Source organism: Ranitomeya variabilis, chromosome 7, assembly GCF_051348905.1.
Source record: "Ranitomeya variabilis isolate aRanVar5 chromosome 7, aRanVar5.hap1, whole genome shotgun sequence".
Classification (NCBI taxonomy): Eukaryota; Metazoa; Chordata; class Amphibia; order Anura; family Dendrobatidae; genus Ranitomeya; species Ranitomeya variabilis.
In genome coordinates, this window is record NC_135238.1 from 99,370,201 (window position 1) to 99,388,622 (window position 18,422).

The 18,422-nt window shown below is 43.9% G+C and overlaps 1 protein-coding gene and 1 long non-coding RNA gene across 8 annotated transcripts in view; both read right to left on the reverse strand.

Moving 5' to 3' along the window:
* Nucleotides 1–18,422, reverse strand: part of TNRC18 (trinucleotide repeat containing 18) — a 997,170-nt gene that overhangs the window by 781,385 nt on the left and 197,363 nt on the right. The gene's annotated exons all lie outside the window — the stretch shown is intronic.
* Nucleotides 1,885–7,270, reverse strand: LOC143786327 (uncharacterized). Its single transcript, XR_013218264.1, has 3 exons — nucleotides 6,742–7,270; nucleotides 6,094–6,603; nucleotides 1,885–5,291 (listed from the first exon to the last, which is right to left on the reverse strand). It is a non-coding gene; the product is annotated as an uncharacterized LOC143786327 (long non-coding RNA).

An 18,422-nucleotide genomic window follows, 5' to 3' on the forward strand; every position in this document is an offset into this window, starting at 1 on the left:
GATATGTCCATATCCATGTTTCTAAACCCCTTCACCCCTGGAGCTTTTTTGTTTTCGTTTATCACTCCCCTTTTATCCAGAGACATAATTTTTCCGTCAATATGGCCATTATCTTTTGTGGGACAAGTTCTACTTTTGAACGACATCATTGGTTTTACCATGTCGTGTAACAGAAAATGTGAAAAAAATTCAAAGTGCAATGAAATTGCAAAAAAAGTGCAATCCCACACTTGTTTTTTGCTTGGCTTTTTTGCTAGGTTCACTAAATGCTAAGGATATGTGCACACGTTGTGGATCTGATTGCAGATCCGCAGCGTTTTTTGCCGCACTGAATTGCATCAAATCCGCATTGTAGTGCACAACCAATGTAAGTCTATGGGAGCCGCAGACTTGTGCACATGCTGCAGAAAAAGCAGCACCAAAACGCAGCTTTTTTTTCGAGCAGCATGTCACTTCTTTTGTGCAGAACTGCAGCGTTTCTGCACCTTTAGACTTTCATTGAGTTGGGCACATCCGCAGCAAAACCGCAGATGTAAAAAAGATCTGCAGTTTTGCTGCGGATGTGGGTCCGAGAAACGCTGCAGCTCGGGAGGATGGAAGTGTGTGGGCGGTGACGGTGTGCGTGTATGTGTGTGCGGACGGGGTCTGCGGGCTGTTCGGATGTGTGCGGCGCTGTGCGGGACTGTTCAGGTGTGTGCGGGGTCTGCGGGTTGTTCGGATGTGTGCGGGACTGTTCAGATGTGTACAGCCCTGTGCGGGACTGTTCGTGTGTGTGTGGGGCTGTGCAGGCATCATCCGATGGGACTACAAGTACGCAGCATCCAATCTGCAGCTCATTCGGATGTAATCCGGACAGTGAACACACACCCTACGCTATCCATGCATCTATCAATAGATATATCTATCCAGACACATCTACAGATAGATATACGAATAGATAGATGTATGCATCTATAGATCTATCTATATGTAGATCTGTCTATCCATTTCATTATCATCTATCTGTCTATCTGTGTGTTTAATGGCGTGTGGGTTGGACAAATGTAAAAGAGGAGGTTGGACAATAATGACATCACAAATCTTTTTTTTTTGTTCAATAATACATCTTTATTTAGCTTTCAAAAACGCACCAAAATGCCTAAAAACCATGCAAAAAACGCACCAAAAGCGAATTAAAAAATGCATCAAAACCGTGCAAAAAACTGCATAAAAAAAGCATCAAAATTGAAAAAACTGCATCAAAACTGCACCAAAATTGCATCAACACTGCACCAAAAACTGCATCAAAACTGAGCAAAAACCGCGCCAAAAACTCCATCAAAACTGCACCGAAACCACACCAAGAACTGCATCAAAACCACACCAAGAACTGCATCAAAACCGCAACAAAACTGCAAAACTGCACCAGGTTTTGATGCAGTTTTTGGTGCAGTTTTTGGTGGTTTTGATGCAGTTTTTGGTGCAGTTTTGATGCTTTTTTTGGTGCGGTTTATGCGCGGTTTTAGGCTACGTTCACATTCGCGTCTTTGGACTCAGCGTCGCCGATGCAACGCATGACGCAATGAAAACGCACACAAAAAGCAACATTTTTTGACGCATGCGTTGAACGCATGCGTTGAAAAACGCAGCGTTTTGTGTGCGTTATCATTGCGTTTTTGCGAAAACGCTGCGTTTTTTTGACGCATGCGTTGTCAAACAATGATGTCATTCTTTACCCAATTGCTGGGGAAAAAACCCAGTTTTGTGTCTAGACACTAGATAAGGACCACCAATGGATAGAGGAGGGTGGGTGTAATGGAATTTGTGTATATATTCCCTGGCAGATGAATTCCTCCCATTTTGCTTGTGTTTACAGCATCATGATGGAGCATTCCATGGAGGGTATCTACCTGGATATGGAGTTGGAGTTTGCCTTGGCTAATGCTTATGCTATTGCCTGTTACCATCAAAGGAAAAGAGAAAAACGGAGGAGTCTTCATCGGCGCTTATGGCTACACCCTATAGTGGAAGTCTGGGAGAGCCGTGGAGCCTACCATTGCTTGTTTGGCGAGCTAAATGACAACCTGGAAAAATATTTTTAATTTACCAGGATGTCTCGAGACAGCTTCCGATATCTGCTTCGTTTTGTGGAAGGATCCATTACCAGGCAGGACACACAGCTCCGGAGATCAATTTCTGCCGAGGAACGGCTGCTGGTGACTCTACGGTACGTTATCTTGCAATGTAAAGGCCTATCATATGTTCAGCAATGTTTCCTTTTTTTTTTTTGTTTTATTCTATTTTTATATTTCAATGTACTTAATTTAATTTTTAAATTTATCTGTTTGGCAGTTTCCTGGCTACCGGAGAGACCTTGAGATCCCTGCATTTCCAATTCAGGATTGGAGTCTCCACACTTTCGGGAATTATTGCCGACACATGCCGCGCTTTGTGGGACAATCTCCGTGCAGAATTTTTACCCCTCCCTACAACTGAATTATGGGAGGCCAACGCCCAAAAATTTGAACAACTGTGTTATTTCCCTAACTGTATTGGAGCTGTGGATGGGAAGCACATTAGGATTACAAAGTATGCAAGAAGTGGATCTCTGTTTTTTAATTATAAAAAATATTTTTCCACCGTGCTCATGGCAATTGCAGGTGCGGACTGCAGGTTTGTCGCCGTGGACATTGGAGCGTTTGGCCGTGCAAATGATTCACGGACATTTAAGGAGTCTGATATGGGCCGAAGATTATATCATAACAATTTTAATTTCCCCCAGCCACGACCTCTTCCCAACACCGAAGGCCCGGCAATGCCATTTGTGGTGGTTGGGGATGAGGCATTTCAAATGTGTGCCAACCTACTGAAACCCTACTCCAGTCGGGGTTTGGACCACACAAAGTATTTTTAATTATAGACTGTCCAGGGCCCGAAGAACTGTGGAGTGCGCCTTTGGCATCCTGGTCTCCAAATGGCGTATTTTAGGATCCGCTATAAATCTGAAAATTGAGACAGTTAATGAGGTGGTGAAGGCTTGTGTGGTTCTCCACAATTATATTATTGCTAAAGAGAGAGTCAACGTGGAACTAGATGAACCCATACCAAACCCATTGCCCGATTACCAAGATCATCCTCTGAGGACAACTTTGGAAATTGGGCAGATGAGGGATCGATTTGCTTCCTATTTTGTTTCAGATGTTGGCCGTGTGTCATGGCAAGATCAAATGGTGTAGTGTTGATACAGTACTTTATCCTGCTGTTAACTGTAACTAAATTTATTGTGATTAATAAAAATCTAAACACTGTCATTTAAGTAATTAAACACTATTGAGTCCATTAAATTTTAACAGCCTAATGTAATGTTCTTTTAATGTTGTAATGTACCGTGATTTTCTACTGTGTTGTCTTTTGAAATAAAGTACTTTATTGTGCCTTTCCGTAAAAAAAAAAATGCTCCCCTATGTTACAATGTTGTTGTCAATAAAAAAAAGTTAAAACAAAGCCAATGTTCTAGAACCAAATGTGTATATCACAAAATGTAGTAATGTGAGCACCAGTTCCCAAATTGACTCTGACAAAACAACCCAATTGTTCACATAGCCGTGTGTTCCATAGTTTTAAAAGCGAACATGATCGGCTCCCACCTTGTCAAGCAATTAAGCTTGCAGACTATTTGCATATGGAACCTGGCATCATGGAGCGTGATGGCTGAAGCAGCTTTTCTGCCGCTGCCGCTGCATGTGCCGCGGCTGTGTGACAGGCACTACACATGCATGGCGAGGCCAACAAATAGGCCTTGGTTGTTCATGTGTCCTGCCTGTCACACAGCTCTGAACATGTGGCTGCAGATCATAATCCGCACTCCATGAAGCCAGGGCCCATATGCTAGTAGTCTGCAAGTGTTTTGCTTGACAAGGAGGGAGACGATCATGTTCGCTCAACTCTAGTGAGTTAACACTATTGAACTCAGGATGCTGGAAAACGTCCAGAGTCAAATAGTGGCGACACTTGTCCACGTGACCATTGCTACCACCTCACCTGACCCATAACCTTACAGTAGGTTTGAAAATTGTTATATTTTTTAATCCTCTTTGTGTTTGTAACACCTCATAGTACAATGAGAGACAGCCAAAAAAAAATTAAAACAAAATGGATAAAATAGTGTCAGACATTGCAGATATGAGGTGTTAAAAACAAAAGATTTGTGTATACGGCGCACGGTGTGAGTTGGTACAAACTTTATTTTAGACCAAGAAACTCGGATTTTGTTATCAAAATAACAATTTTAATAAGGGAGACACAAAAAGAAAAATGGGGAAAGGTTTTAAGGGGTAGGAACTTCAGCGATTAAGGGAGATTGATATCCACCAGTTTGGGAGTGGGTGGAGGGGGGTGGGGTGGAGGAGGAGGAGGAGGAACCACCATACTGCAAAATACTGGAAGGTATGGCTACGTCTGACCACCCTGTGGTCGACGGTGGCGAGAATGCCAACGCAGGAGGGGAGGGAAGAGGCACGACCAGTCTCCTTGGCACTGTGGACTGGCTCTGGCTACTCCTGCTCCGGCTAGACCCCGGCCGAGAGCCCGGTGTTGGTATTGGAGCAGCCAGAGCCGCCGTAGCTGTTCTTGTTTTTGGGCGTTTTCTCCTCTCTCCCTCTGGGTGTTGTTCTGCGTGGCGTCTTTGGGTCCTTGAAGGCCTGGCAGGAGCAGGACTTTGCAGCTCGGTTCTATGGTGTCGGTGGCGGCCCTCGGCACGTGGAGCTCTGTGTGGGTGCTCTGCAGCAGGAGTCGGAGTCATGCTAGCCAGCGATGGTACTACGGGCATTGCAGTCGCTGACTGCATGACCCGAGCCTGCTGCAGAACAGTCACGTAGGCATTGTTGCAGGCCTGCATCACCGAAATCTGGAGTTCCCACGTAAGATGTTCCACCATGCCCTTCGCAATGGCACTAAAAAAAATATTTTGCCGGCCTCGAGAGCTCGGATTCCATAGTTTCAAGGCGCCGGTCGATATTGGACAGAGCAGTGTCCATTCTATCGCCCAGCGCCTTGAAACAATTCTGGAAGACCGTGCTCAAATGCAAAAATTTGGGCATTAGCGGCCTGTCCGAGGCCCGCTGACGCTGTCGGGAATACCCGAAGGAGCGCCAGTGGCCTCGGCCAGGGGAACACCTGATGGACCGGCTGCCGGTTCTCCAGATGGTGGTGCAAGCCTGCTCTCGCTGTGGGATGGCTGTGACGGGTCAGATGGCGATTCATGAAGGACCGCTCCAGATGGCCGACCAGGCTCGAGGGTGCTGCTGTGTGTTCTGTGAAAACAGAAGGAAATCATTAGTATACAAAATATAACATTTCACATTCGCCACCTCCTGTGTATAAAAAGTTAACATTGCATTGCATAATAGTAAAACAATTTTCAAAAATTGTAAAGGGCCAGTTCCGTCTGTCAGTCTGTCTGTCCTGCAGTAACGGTTTATTCATTTGCTGATTGTTCTAGCCAGCTGCCTGTCATGGCTGACGCGACCAATCATCGACGGGCAAAGTTCATAATAAAATGGCCGTTCCTTACTTCCCGCAGTGAATGGCTGTCGCCCGCATACTCCACTCTGTCACGATAAACAGTTACCCGTTGCCGCCATGAAACCTTAATGTCACAATCTTTTTAAGCTGCCTATGCCTCATCAATATTTAAAAATATAAACAGTTTGATTTTAAAAATTACCATGCTACACTCAACCATGGTTGCCGTTTGTGACGGCCGCCATATCGTCGGACCTGCCCTGGCGTCACGGTCATGTGACCGAGACATCATCACAGGTCCTGCAATCAGGCCAACCCTGGGAATGGAGCCTCCCGTGGACTGTAAGGTCTCCCGTGTCCAAATTTTTTTTTTTTTTAAAAAAGGTTGAAAAACCATGATGGGCAATATACAAACGCCACTATGAAATATTGTACGTGGCTGTCCAATATACTATGTTTCTATGTGTTGTACTACGTCACTGGCCAATATACTAAATGGCTGGGCAATATACTACGTGTCTGTACAATATTGTACGTGAACATGCATGTTGTCCAATAGCCGATGTGTTTGAATAGGTACTAAATACTTACTGTCGGTGGCCAAGGACCGGTCTCAGGAACTGGAGAAGTCTGGTGTGCCTGTATGTAGATGTCCTGGCCGCAGCAGCACCACTACGAGCCTGTCCCGCCTCCTGCCGCAGGCCACGATTGAAACGGTCCTTCATGGAACGCCATCTTGTCCTCAATTTTTTGACTGTGAAAAAAAACAACAACATTTTTTGAGAAACATTTTCATATGATAACACAACAGTGTGCGATGCAACAAACTTGCAGGAGTTGATTGCATCATACACGGTGGTGTATCCTGGCCTGATATGTCAGAGTAGCATTTCAGCAATACTTACCAAAATTATCTTTGTCCGCGGATGAAGCGCTGTCAAAGCCATCCCACAGCGTTTTGGCAACCTACCTCCACATACGCCTCAGAACAACCTGGTCCGCGTGCCGGGGGTCACGGCTGTCCCACAACGGGCCTCGCTCCTGTATAGAGGCGATCATGAGATCTATGTTTATGTCCTCATCTTGGCCCCGTTGTGAAACCTAAAATAATTGGAAAACAGTAATGTTAGCAATCTAAATAAACATAGCTCTCTCCCCCCCTGCCCACCCAAATAATAATAAAAAATTGGTATAAAAAAAAAAAAAAAAAAAAAAAAAAGTGTTGTAAAAAATACTTACTCGGCGTCTTGCCACAACAGCTTCGCCCCGAGGTCGCTGCTCCTGCTGGCGCACTTCCTCCTCCTCACTTGAAGAAGCCTGGAAAATAGTTTTAACTAAATTGAGTGACACATCTACAAATGACACCGAATAGTAAGCAACAGTAGATCATGTACTCACCTGACTCCCCTGCGGTGTGTTGTGGCTAGAATCGATGGCCATGGTAAAGATAAAAATTCTGCAAGGAAAAAAAATATATATATACTTACATTATCAGAATGCACAATTATACACAGTCACACAGAGGAAAACAACAAAAAATCCATACATAAACATTACGAACACAACAAACAGTGCACTCATAGTACAATGCCAACTGAGCAAGCACTGAGCAAACACCGCCATACATTTACTACAATGGCAGAGACGACACAATGCCAGAGTACAGCAAAAGCTGAATAGAACAGTCCCAGAAAAGATAAGAAAACAAATAAACAACAGACCCTATGTACTAATCCACAAAACACACAGATCTTTTTAAAAAAAATAACTAGTTAAAGGTACCTTCACACTAAACGACGCTGCAGCGATATCGACAACGATGCCGATCACTGCAGCGTCGCTGTTTGGTCGCTGGAGAGCTGTCACACAGACAGCTCTCCAGCGACCAACGATCCCGAGGTCCCCGGGTAACCAGGGTAAACATTGGGTTACTAAACGCAGGGCCGCGCTTAGTAACCCGATGTTTACCCTGGTTACCATTGTAAATGTAAAAAAAACAAACAGTACATACTCACCTTCTGCTGTCTGTCACACGTCCCTCGCCGTCTGCTTCCCGCACTGACTGTGAGTGCCGGCCGTAAAGTGAAAGCAGAGCACAGCGGTGACGTCACTGCTGTGCTCTGCTTTCACTTTACGGCCGGTGCTCACAGTCCGTGCGGGAAGCAGACGGTGAGGGACGTGTGACAGACAGCAGAAGGTGAGTATGTACTGTTTGGTTTTTTTTACATTTACAATGGTAACCAGGGTAAACATCGGGTTACTAAGCGCGGCCCTGCGCTTAGTAACCCGATATTTACCCTGGTTACCACTGTAAAACATCGCTGGCATCGTTGCTTTGGCTGTCAAACACGACGATACACGCTGATCTGACGACCAAATAAAGTTCTGAACTTTCAGCAACGACCAGCGATATCACAGCAGGATCCAGATCGCTGCTGCGTGTCAAACACAACGATATCGCTATCCAGGATGCTGCAACGTCACGGATCGCTATCGTTATCGCTGCAAAGTCGTTTAGTGTGAAGGTACCTTTAGTTTCTGAAAGGCACAAGAAAAGGCAAACCCAAAAAAACAAACAAAAAAAAAAAAACAGGAAAAGAAAAGTCACTCCATAGACCACCATACTTTATAATAAAACCAACAAGGCCGGAGACATTGAAACGCCATCATATAAAGCAAGAAATACATCAGAACCATAATAAAAAACACCCCCAAAAAATGGGAAATTAAAGGCAATCCTGGATAGACCACCATACTTTACAATAAAACCAACAAGGCCGGAGACAATGAAACACCATCATATAACGCAAGAAATACATCAGAACCATAATAAAAAACACCCCCAAAAAATGGGAAATAAAAGTCAATCCTGGATAGACCACCATACAATAAAACCAACAAGGCCGGAGACAATGAAACGCCATCATATAACGCCAGAAATACATCAGAACCAGAATAAAAAAGTCCATTACACAACCACAGTATATAAAGTGCATAAAACAAATACACAGCTTGCTATAAATTTTTAAAAATCAAAGACAAAGAAAATGCGCAGATCCATTCTATACTTACATCTCTTGCAAGCAGATGATGCAGATGAGAGCTTGTCTGTCTCTGTCCTATGCAGCAGTCAAGTGAAACAATGCAAACATTTTATTTATATATGTGGGATGTTTTTTCACTGTCTAGACACCGTCTAGACCCTTTATTTTGTTATTTTATTAAACAACGCATGCGTCGCACAACGCAGTACGATGCACGCACTTGCGTCCGTTGCGTTGTCAATTGTTTTCAATGGGGATTAAAACGCATTTACGACGCACGGGCGACGCATGCTTTTTTTAAAAAAAAAAATCGACGCTACAAAAATGCAACATGTAGCGTCGGCCGCGCCCCCCCAGGTGCGGTGAAACGACGCATGCGTTGTGATACGCAGCAAAACGCATGCCAACGCATGTCCATGCGCCACCAACGTTAAAGATAGGGGCGCATGACGCATGCGTCGTTATGCGTCGACGACGCTGCGTCCAAAGACGCGAATGTGAACGTAGCCTTAATGCCGTTTTTGGAAATAAGTAAATAAACGGAAAACGTGCATGATTTGAATGGAAACATGCATGAAAAAACGGATTCCAAGGCCGGATTCATCATTTCACAGCTCAGTTTCATACGTTTTTTTGCCGGATCCGTCGCTGTGCGTTTTTTCGCCGGACAGAAAAACGTTCCTCTGTATGTTTTCCATCCGGCGGGAACAGCTTTTTTGACGGATCAAAAAACGGATGAAACGTGTGGCCATCAGGCGCAATCCGGCGCTAATACAACTCTATGAGAAAAAAACGGATCCGGCGGAAAAAAATGGATCCGTTTTTTTTCAAAACTCGCCGGATTGTGCCTCACGGCAAAAACCTGATGTGTGAAAGCAGCCAAATATATGGATAGATACGGTACATCTATGTATCTATAGATATATATATATATATATCTATAAATATATCTATGGATAGATATATCCATAGATATATAATAGAAAGGCCGATGTTTCTAAGGCCTCTTTCACACTAGCATCGTGCACTGCACGTCGCAATGCGTCGTTGTGGAGAAAAAACGCGTCCTGCAAAGTTGTCTGCAGGATGCGTTTTTTCTCCATAGACTTTTATTAGTGACGCAGCGCGACGGCCCCTTACCGATGCTAGTGTGAAAGCAGCCTAAGGCTACTTTCACACTTGCGTTTTTAGCAATCCGTCGCAATCCGTCTTTTTGGGAAAAAAACAGATCCTGCAAATGTGCTCGCAGGATGCGTTATTTACCCATAGACTTGTATTAGTGACGGATCGCGAGGGATGGCCAAACGCCGCGTCCGTCGTGCAACGGATGCGTCGTGTTTTGGCGGACCGTTAGCATGAAAAAACGTTCAAGTAAACGTTTTTTTGTCCGTCGCGTCCGCCATTTTCTACTGCGCATGCGCGGCCAAAACTACGCCCCCTCCTCCCCGGACTTCAGAATGGGCAGCGGATGCGTTGAAAAACTGCATCCGCTGCCCACGACGTACACAAATTTCACAACGTGCGTCAGTACGTAGGCCCGACGCATAGCGATGGACCCGTACCGACGCAAGTGTGAAAGAGGTCTTAATGAGCGTTTAATTTAATTTAAAAAAAGGAAAAAAACGGTGTGGGCTCCCGCGCAATTTTCTGTGCCAGAGGGGGAAAGCCGACGGCCGGGGGCCAATATTTGTAGCCTGCTATGAATATCAGCCCGCAGCTGTCTGCGTAGCCTTTACTGGCTATTAAAATAGGGGGACCCCACCAAAAAAAATGACGTGGGGTCCCCCTATATTTTATTGCCAGAAAGGCAATGCAGACAGCTGCGGGCTGATATTCATAGCCTAGAGAGGGGCCATGGATATCGGTCCCCCCCCCCGGCTACAAATACCAATCAGCAGCCGCCCAGAAATTCCGGCACTTAGCCCCTCTCTTCCCACTCCCGTGTAGCGGCGGGATATGGGGTAATAAGGGGTTAATGTCACCTTGCTATTGTAAGGTGACATTAAGCCGGGTTAATAACGGAGAGGCGTCAATAAGACGACTATCCGTTATTAATCCAATAGTAATAAAGGGTTAAAAAAAACACACACACATTAGGAAAAATGTATTTTAATATTCTTCATTTAACCATACTTGCCATACTTCAGCGCCTGCAAAAAATGTAAAATAATAAACCGTATACTACCTGTCCGCCGTAGTCCAATTAATAACGAGTGTCCCACGACGATCTCCCTTATAGAACAGTGACATCGGGTGATGTCACTACTCTATAGGACCTCCAGTGACACACTGACAGGAGAGAATGGCTCCTGCAGTGCATCACTGAGGTTACTAAAGTTCAAAGTCTTACTTTATGGCAAAAAGCTGCGTGGGAAAATTTCTCATATAGCAATGCCATAAAGTGAGACTAGGGACTATTTTCTCACAGGGGCGTAGGAATACATTGTGAGGAATACATTGTGGAAGGATACCTTCCATCATTGTGTTCCTGAAGCCCCTGGAGAGCAGTCGCATCAGCAGATGCTCCTGCTCTCCACGGGAGATCGTCGAGGGACACTCGTTTTAATTGGATTTCTGCGGATCAGAGAGTATATTGTTTTTTTATTATTTTAATTATTTTTTACAGATGACAATGGCTTCGGGGATCAAGGTGACAAGTGATGGTGAGTATGTACTCTATGTTATATGTGCTGTATGTCTGTATGTATGTTGTATGTATGTACGTACTGTATGTGGCATGTTGCATGTCACATGTTGCATGTCGTCGCATGTTGCCGCATGGTGCATGTCGTCGCATGGTGCATGTCGTCGCATGGTGCAGGTCATATGTTGCATGTCGTCGCATGGTGCATGTCGTTGCATGGTGCATGTTGTCGCATGGTGCATGTCGCATGTCATATGGTGCATGTTGTTGCATGGTGCATGTCGTCGCATGGTGCATGTCTGCCGCATGTCGCCGCATGGTGCATGTCGTCGCATGGTGCATGTCATCGCACGTCGTCGCATGTCATCGCACGTGCATGTCGCAGCATGGTGCATGTCATCGCATGGTACACGTCGCATGGTGCATGTCGTCGCATGTCATATGTTGCATGTCGTCGCATGTTGCATGTCGTCGCATGTTGCATGTCGTCGCATGGTGCATGTCATCGTATGGTGCATGTCGCAGCATGGTGCATGTCATTGCATGGTACATGTCGCATGTCGTCGCATGGTGCATGTCATCGCATGGTACATGTCGCATGTCGTCGCATGGTGCATGTCGTCGCATGTCATTGCATGGTACATGTCGCATGGTGCATGTCATTGCACGTCGTCACATGGTGCATGTCATCGCACGTCGTCACATGGTGCATGTCGCATGTTGTCGCATGGTGCATGTCGTCGCATGGTGAATGTCGTCGCATGTCGTCGCATGGTGAATGTCGTATGTTGCATGTTTTCACATATCGCATGGTGCATGTTGTCACATGGTGTGTGTTGTATGTACGTACGTATGTACTGTATATGTGTATTTATTTATTTTTTTTTTTACATTCAACACATTAGCCAGATGATGGGGACTACTACTGTCCCATCATTGGCTAATGTGTCACTCACTGTCACTGTAGCAGGCAGAGCCCGATGGGACTTGTAGTCCCATCGGACTATGCCTGCACACAGTGACACACACACACACCCCAAAGACCACCTCCCCAGCAGACCCCAGCACATACCGGCGCCGGCCCACACATACCGGCGCCGGCCCGCACATACAATCATCCAGAGTCTGGAAATTGACGTGACGTCGGCGGAAATAAGCGGCGGCTGCAGCCTGGGGGTCACGTGACCCGGACTCAGCCGCCGGAATAGCGCCGCTCACAGGCGAAAACGGCAACGGAAGGTAATTACACAATTCATCAGGGGCCCCGGGGGGATACATTGGGGGGTTAATTGAAAGTAGTGGACAACCCCTCCCCGTAAATCTAACTTAAAAAACCATTTAGACCCAGACAATTGGTTACACAAATCGGGAATAAGAGGGAGTGGGTACGTGTATCTCACAATTACCTTATTAAGTTCCCGAAAGTCGAGGCAAGGGCGCAAACCACCATCCTTCTTTTTAACAAAGAAAAATCCGGAGGCCACAGGAGAAACAGAAGGTCAAAAATGCCCCTTACGGAGGCTCTCGGCAATATACTCCTTTATGGCAACCCATTCAGGGCCTGAAAGGTTAAACAACCGGGACTTGGGTAATTTAGCACCCAAAATCAAATCAATGGCGCAATCAAAAGGACGATGTGGTGGTAAAACCTCAGCCTCGCTTTCGGAGAACACGTCCTCGAAATCCTTTAGTTACTCAAGAATACCCTCCGGACCGACAGATGAAATAGACACAGAATTACAACATTATTTAACACAATTCACCATTGGACAATTTCTCTGGTCTCCCAATTAATTACAGGATTATGACGTTGTAACCAGGGAAAACCCAGAACAAACCCTGCAGGTAATTTGTCCAAAATAAAGCAAGTAATATGTTCCATATGAGCAGAGCCCACCTTAAGCAAGAATATTTCCAAGACATGGATGATTCCCCACTTGGTGAGGGGAGTGGAGTCAATGGCCACAACTTTTAGTGGCGTCTCGAGCCTAACTGTCCCTATCTTACAGAGAGTAACCAAGTTAGAGTCAATCAAATTAATGGTTGAACCACAATCCACAAATGCTGTAGTAGGGAATAGATCATCATCTACCCCAAGCTCCACCTGGAGCAGAATTTTAGGCATTGAGGAAAAGTGTACCTGGGGATCTGGGTAACTTCCTCAACCGTTACCCAGACCTAGACGTTTCCCAACACCTTGGAGGAGGGAGGGCAAGAGGGGCAGTCCTTTCTCCAGTGTCCCGGAGCCCCACAGTAGAAGCAAAGTTTATTTTCCTTGCAGCGTCTCCTCTCCTTTTCCATAAAGAACACAGCTCCCACCTCCATGGTTTCCACAGACGATGAAGAATCAACAATGACGGGATACAAGGGGGTCTCCTGCTGCATCACTCCTCTAGCATGGAGTCCATGCGGACAGCCTGTGTCATGGCCTCCTCGAGAGTGTCCGATGGAGGATGTAATGCCAAAGTGTCCTTAAGGTGTTCAAACAGACCTCGGAGGAACAATTCCTTGAGGGCTGAATCATTCCAAGACACCTCTGCAGCCCACCACCTAAACTCTGAACAGTACCACTCGGTCGAGTGCTTCCCCTGGGACAGACTCATAACCATATCCTCAGCCAGTAGCACACGATCAGGTTCATCATAGATTTGCCCAAGGGCCTCAAAGAACAGATTCAAAGACACTTATTCCGGACCCGTGGGAGAAAGAGAAAAAGCCCAAGCATGCGGCGCCTCCCTTAATAAAGAGAAAACAACCCCCACCTTTTCACCCTAGTCCCCTGAAGAACGGGGTCGCAAAGAAAACAATAACTTACACCCCTCTTTAAAGGCCCGAAATTTTCTCTTTTCCCCAGAGAAGATATCGGGTAACTTAACTGGAGGTTCAGGGGAAAATAACGGTACATCAGTAACTTCCCCACCCTGAGCCCCAGAGAGAGCAGCACCCCGAACGGCATCAGCAACCTCCCTCTGAACCTGCTGATGGGACTGAGCCAGATTCCTCTGCTCCATAATTTCTGCACCATCTGGGTTAAATTGTGACCTGCTCTGAGACATCACGCAGAGGATCCATAATAACACAAGAGAAAAAAAAAAAACAACCCCAACACAAGAGGAAAAAAGTTTTTTGGGTCAGTGATAATGTGAGGGACACACAGATTGTGTCTGGGGAATGAACACTAAGGAAAGTGATTGGGGAGAAATCAGTAACTAATAGAGGTTTATGGCTGCTGCAGAGAGCGAGCTACACTAACAGGACCTGAGACACGTCATCACAGGGGGAGTGGCTGGAGAAGGAGCTAACTCCGTGCATGGGAGAGAGAGTGGTCAGACTAGCAGGGTACAATAGCCAGAGGGCAAACGCAGTATCCAAGGGCACAGACTAAAGAATGGTCAAACACAAACTGAAGTCAGAAAAAACAGACAGGAACGCAGTAACCAACCAAGGGCACAAACAAGGTCAGCAGTCGGAGAGCAAGCCAGTGGACAAGCTGGATCATACACTAGACAAGCACATGGGAACAAACGGTATACACAGGTATAGCAAGATTAACACAACCACAGACATGCCAGTCACCGTACATCAAACAATTTACAACCAGATAAATAATAAGTAAAATATATATATATTATATCAGTGACAAGTGTTTCCGTGGAGAAAGGTGTAAAAACCCACTAGACAGAGATAGCAACCACAGTCAATATAGATTTACCCAGAAATACTACCAAGCAGAGGTGAGAGATATAAAATGCCTTTATTAAATTTAATTGGCAGAATAAAAAATTTTAACAATTGTGCGCACAACAGGGACAATATTATACAATATCAAAATATTAAAATCAATTTGGGAGATGGTATAGGCTGACCCAATTATATTTCAAATATCAGGTGGGTAAAACCTCCGAAAAATTATATATAAATCAATAAATAAAATTAGAACACTATGTGGGATATAGCATACTACATGTGTATGGCACTTACATATATATATATGTATATATAGGTCCATCTATTATACAGTTAAACCATAAAAAAATAAATATATATATATATATATATATATATATATATATATATATATATATATATATATATATATATATATATATATACAAAAAAATATATATAATTAATAAATATATGTGTAAAAAGTGTATACCAAAAAATACTATATAAAGTGTCAATATATATAAAAAACAGTATTGCCAAAATATATGTGCAGCAAAAAGATAAATATCAGGTGCCAAATAGTGAATATATATTTTATTAAGATATGTGCAATATATATATACTACTTCTTACAGCATTTTGTGCAAATAATGCAAAATAAAGTGTAGCATGCATTGATTGTGCAAAAAACAAAAGAAGTTATAGCATCCGCACCGAATGCATAGGTGCGGATGTCATTAGGTGCACAGCTGTGAAAATTACACAATTAGTGCCAGGATTTTATAGAAAAGCACAATACCAAAGTGCCTAAATTGTTCAGTGTCAATTGAAATGTGCAACACTGAAATACAGATAATGCCAGAGTCCCACAGAGGTCTCAAAAAGTACTAAATAGGAAAAATGAGGTGAACGCAGTGTGCAATATACCTGTATAAAGAGGGTCAGCCAGGTCCCGTGTGGCGCACCCCGATGCGCGTTTCGGATCAAAGTCCTACGAAGGTAGTATATATATATTGCACATATCTTAATAAAATATATATTCACTATTTGGCACCTTATATTTATCTTTTTGCTGCACATATATTTTGGCAATACTGTTTTTTATATATATTGGCACTTTATATAGTATTTTTTGGTATACACTTTTTACACATATATTTATTAATTATATATATTTTTTTGTATACTTATATATATATTTATTTTATGGGTTAACTGTATAATAGATGGACCTATATATACATATATATATGTAAGTGCCATACACATGTAGTATGCTATATCCCACATAGTGTTCTAATTTTATTTATTGATTTATATATAATTTTTCGGAGGTTTTACCCACCTGATATTTGAAATATAATTGGGTCAGCCTATACCATCTCCCAAATTGATTTTAATATTTTGATATTGTATAATATTGTCCCTGTTGTGCGCACAATTGTTAAAATTTTTTATTCTGCCAATTAAATTTAATAAAGGCATTTTATATCTCACCTCTGCTTGGTAGTATTTCTGGGTAAATCTATATTGACTGTGGTTGCTATCTCTGTCTAACAGGTATAGCAAGGTCAGCTGCTCATCCAAGGACACAACTATCACTGACAAACCCCCCACAGGAGAGCAGGTTAATATAGCCCTCCCCAAACTAAAAGGAGGCCAGCAAGGTTAACTCCGTACAGCCCAGGACGGGGAAAGGAATTTCCGTCCAGAGCCATGATAGTACCGCTGAAAAGTGTCAGAATAAGCGTGTGCACAGCTCTATACAGTGGTGCCAAGGTACGATCCAAAACGAGACGAGCGGTGGAGTCCACGTCTGCAGCACCACTGTCGTGCTGCGCTCTTATCTACGCCCTCTAACCTGTGCCTTCCTTAACCCCTTTCTGACCTCGGACGGGATAGTACGTCCGAGGTCAGATCCCCTGCTTTGATGCAGGGCTCCGCGGTGAGCCCGCATCAAAGCCGGGACATGTCAGCTGTTTTGAACAGCTGACATGTGTCCGCAATTGCGGCGGGTGAAATCGCGATTCACCCGCCGCTATTAACTAGTTAAATGCCGCTGTCAAACGCATACAGCGGCATTTAACTGGCGCTTCCGGCCGGGCGGCCGGAAATGAGCACATCGCCGACCCCCGTCACATGATCGGAGGTCGGCAATGCTTCAGAATAGTAACCTTAGAGGTCCTTGAGACCTCTATGGTTACTGATCCCCGGCAGCTGTGAGCGCTACCCTGTGGTCGGCGCTCACAGCACACCTGCATTTCTGCTACATTGCAGCGAACATCAGATTGCTGCTATGTAGCAGAGGCGATCGTGTTGTGCCTGCTTCTAGCCTCCCATGGAGGCTATTGAAGCATGGCAAAATTTAAAAAAAAAAATGTGAAAAAAAAATATATATATAAAAGTTTAAATCACCCCCCTTTCGCCCCATTCAAAATAAATCAATAAAAAAATAATCAAACCTACACATATTTGCTATCGCCGCATTCAGAATCGCCCGATCTATCAATAAAAAAAAGCATTAACCTGATCGCTAAACGGCGTAACGAGAAAAAAATTTGAAACGCCAGAATTACATTTTTTTTTGTCGCCGCGACATTGCATTAAAATGCAATAACGGGCGATCAAAAGAACGTATCTGCACCGAAATGGTATCATTAAAAACGCCGGCTAGGCACGCAAAAAATAAGCCCCCAACCGACCCCAGATCATGAAAAATGGAGACGCTACAGGTATCGGAAAATGGCGCAATTTTTTTTTTTTTTTTTTTTTTTTTAGCAAAGTTTGGAATATTTTTTCACCACTTAGATAAAAAAATAACCTAGTCATGTTAGGTGTCTATGAACTCGTACTGACCTGGAGAATCATAATGGTAGGTGAGTTTTAGCATTTAGCGAACCTAGCAAAAAAGCCAAGCAAAAAACAAGTGTGGGACTGCACTTTTTTTGCAATTTCACCGCACTTGGAATGGAATTTTTTTTCCCATTTTCTACTACAAGACATGGTAAAACCAATGATGTCGTTCAAAAGTACAACTCGTCCCGCAAAAAAAAAGCCCTCACAAGGCCAAATTGACGGAAAAATAAAAAAAGTTATGGCTCTGGGAAGGAGAGGAGAGAAAAACGAACACAGAAAAACGAAAAAATCCCAAGGTCATGAAGGGGTTAAAAGGGCAGCAAACATTTCAGTCTGTCCATCTGACAATACTCACCCCACCACTACTCACAATACGTAACTGATGAAGGTCATTGTCTATGACCGAAACGTTTTGCTGTTACTGCATTTCCTTTTGGAATAAAAAAACTGCTTTCATATATCAAAAGTTGAGTGCCAGGTTTTGTTATAAGTACCGCTGAAAAGGTCATCTTGTCCCGAAAAACAAGCCGCTATACAGCTCCATCAGTGTAAAATTAAAGTAATAGCACTCAGAATAAATCGATGCAAAAAATTATTGTTAATTGTGTAAAAGCACGAAAACATAAAAAAAAAATGTAAATGTGGTATTGCGGTAATTGTACTGTATAAAACTGGCTTATCACTTTTACTACACACATAAAAGCTTA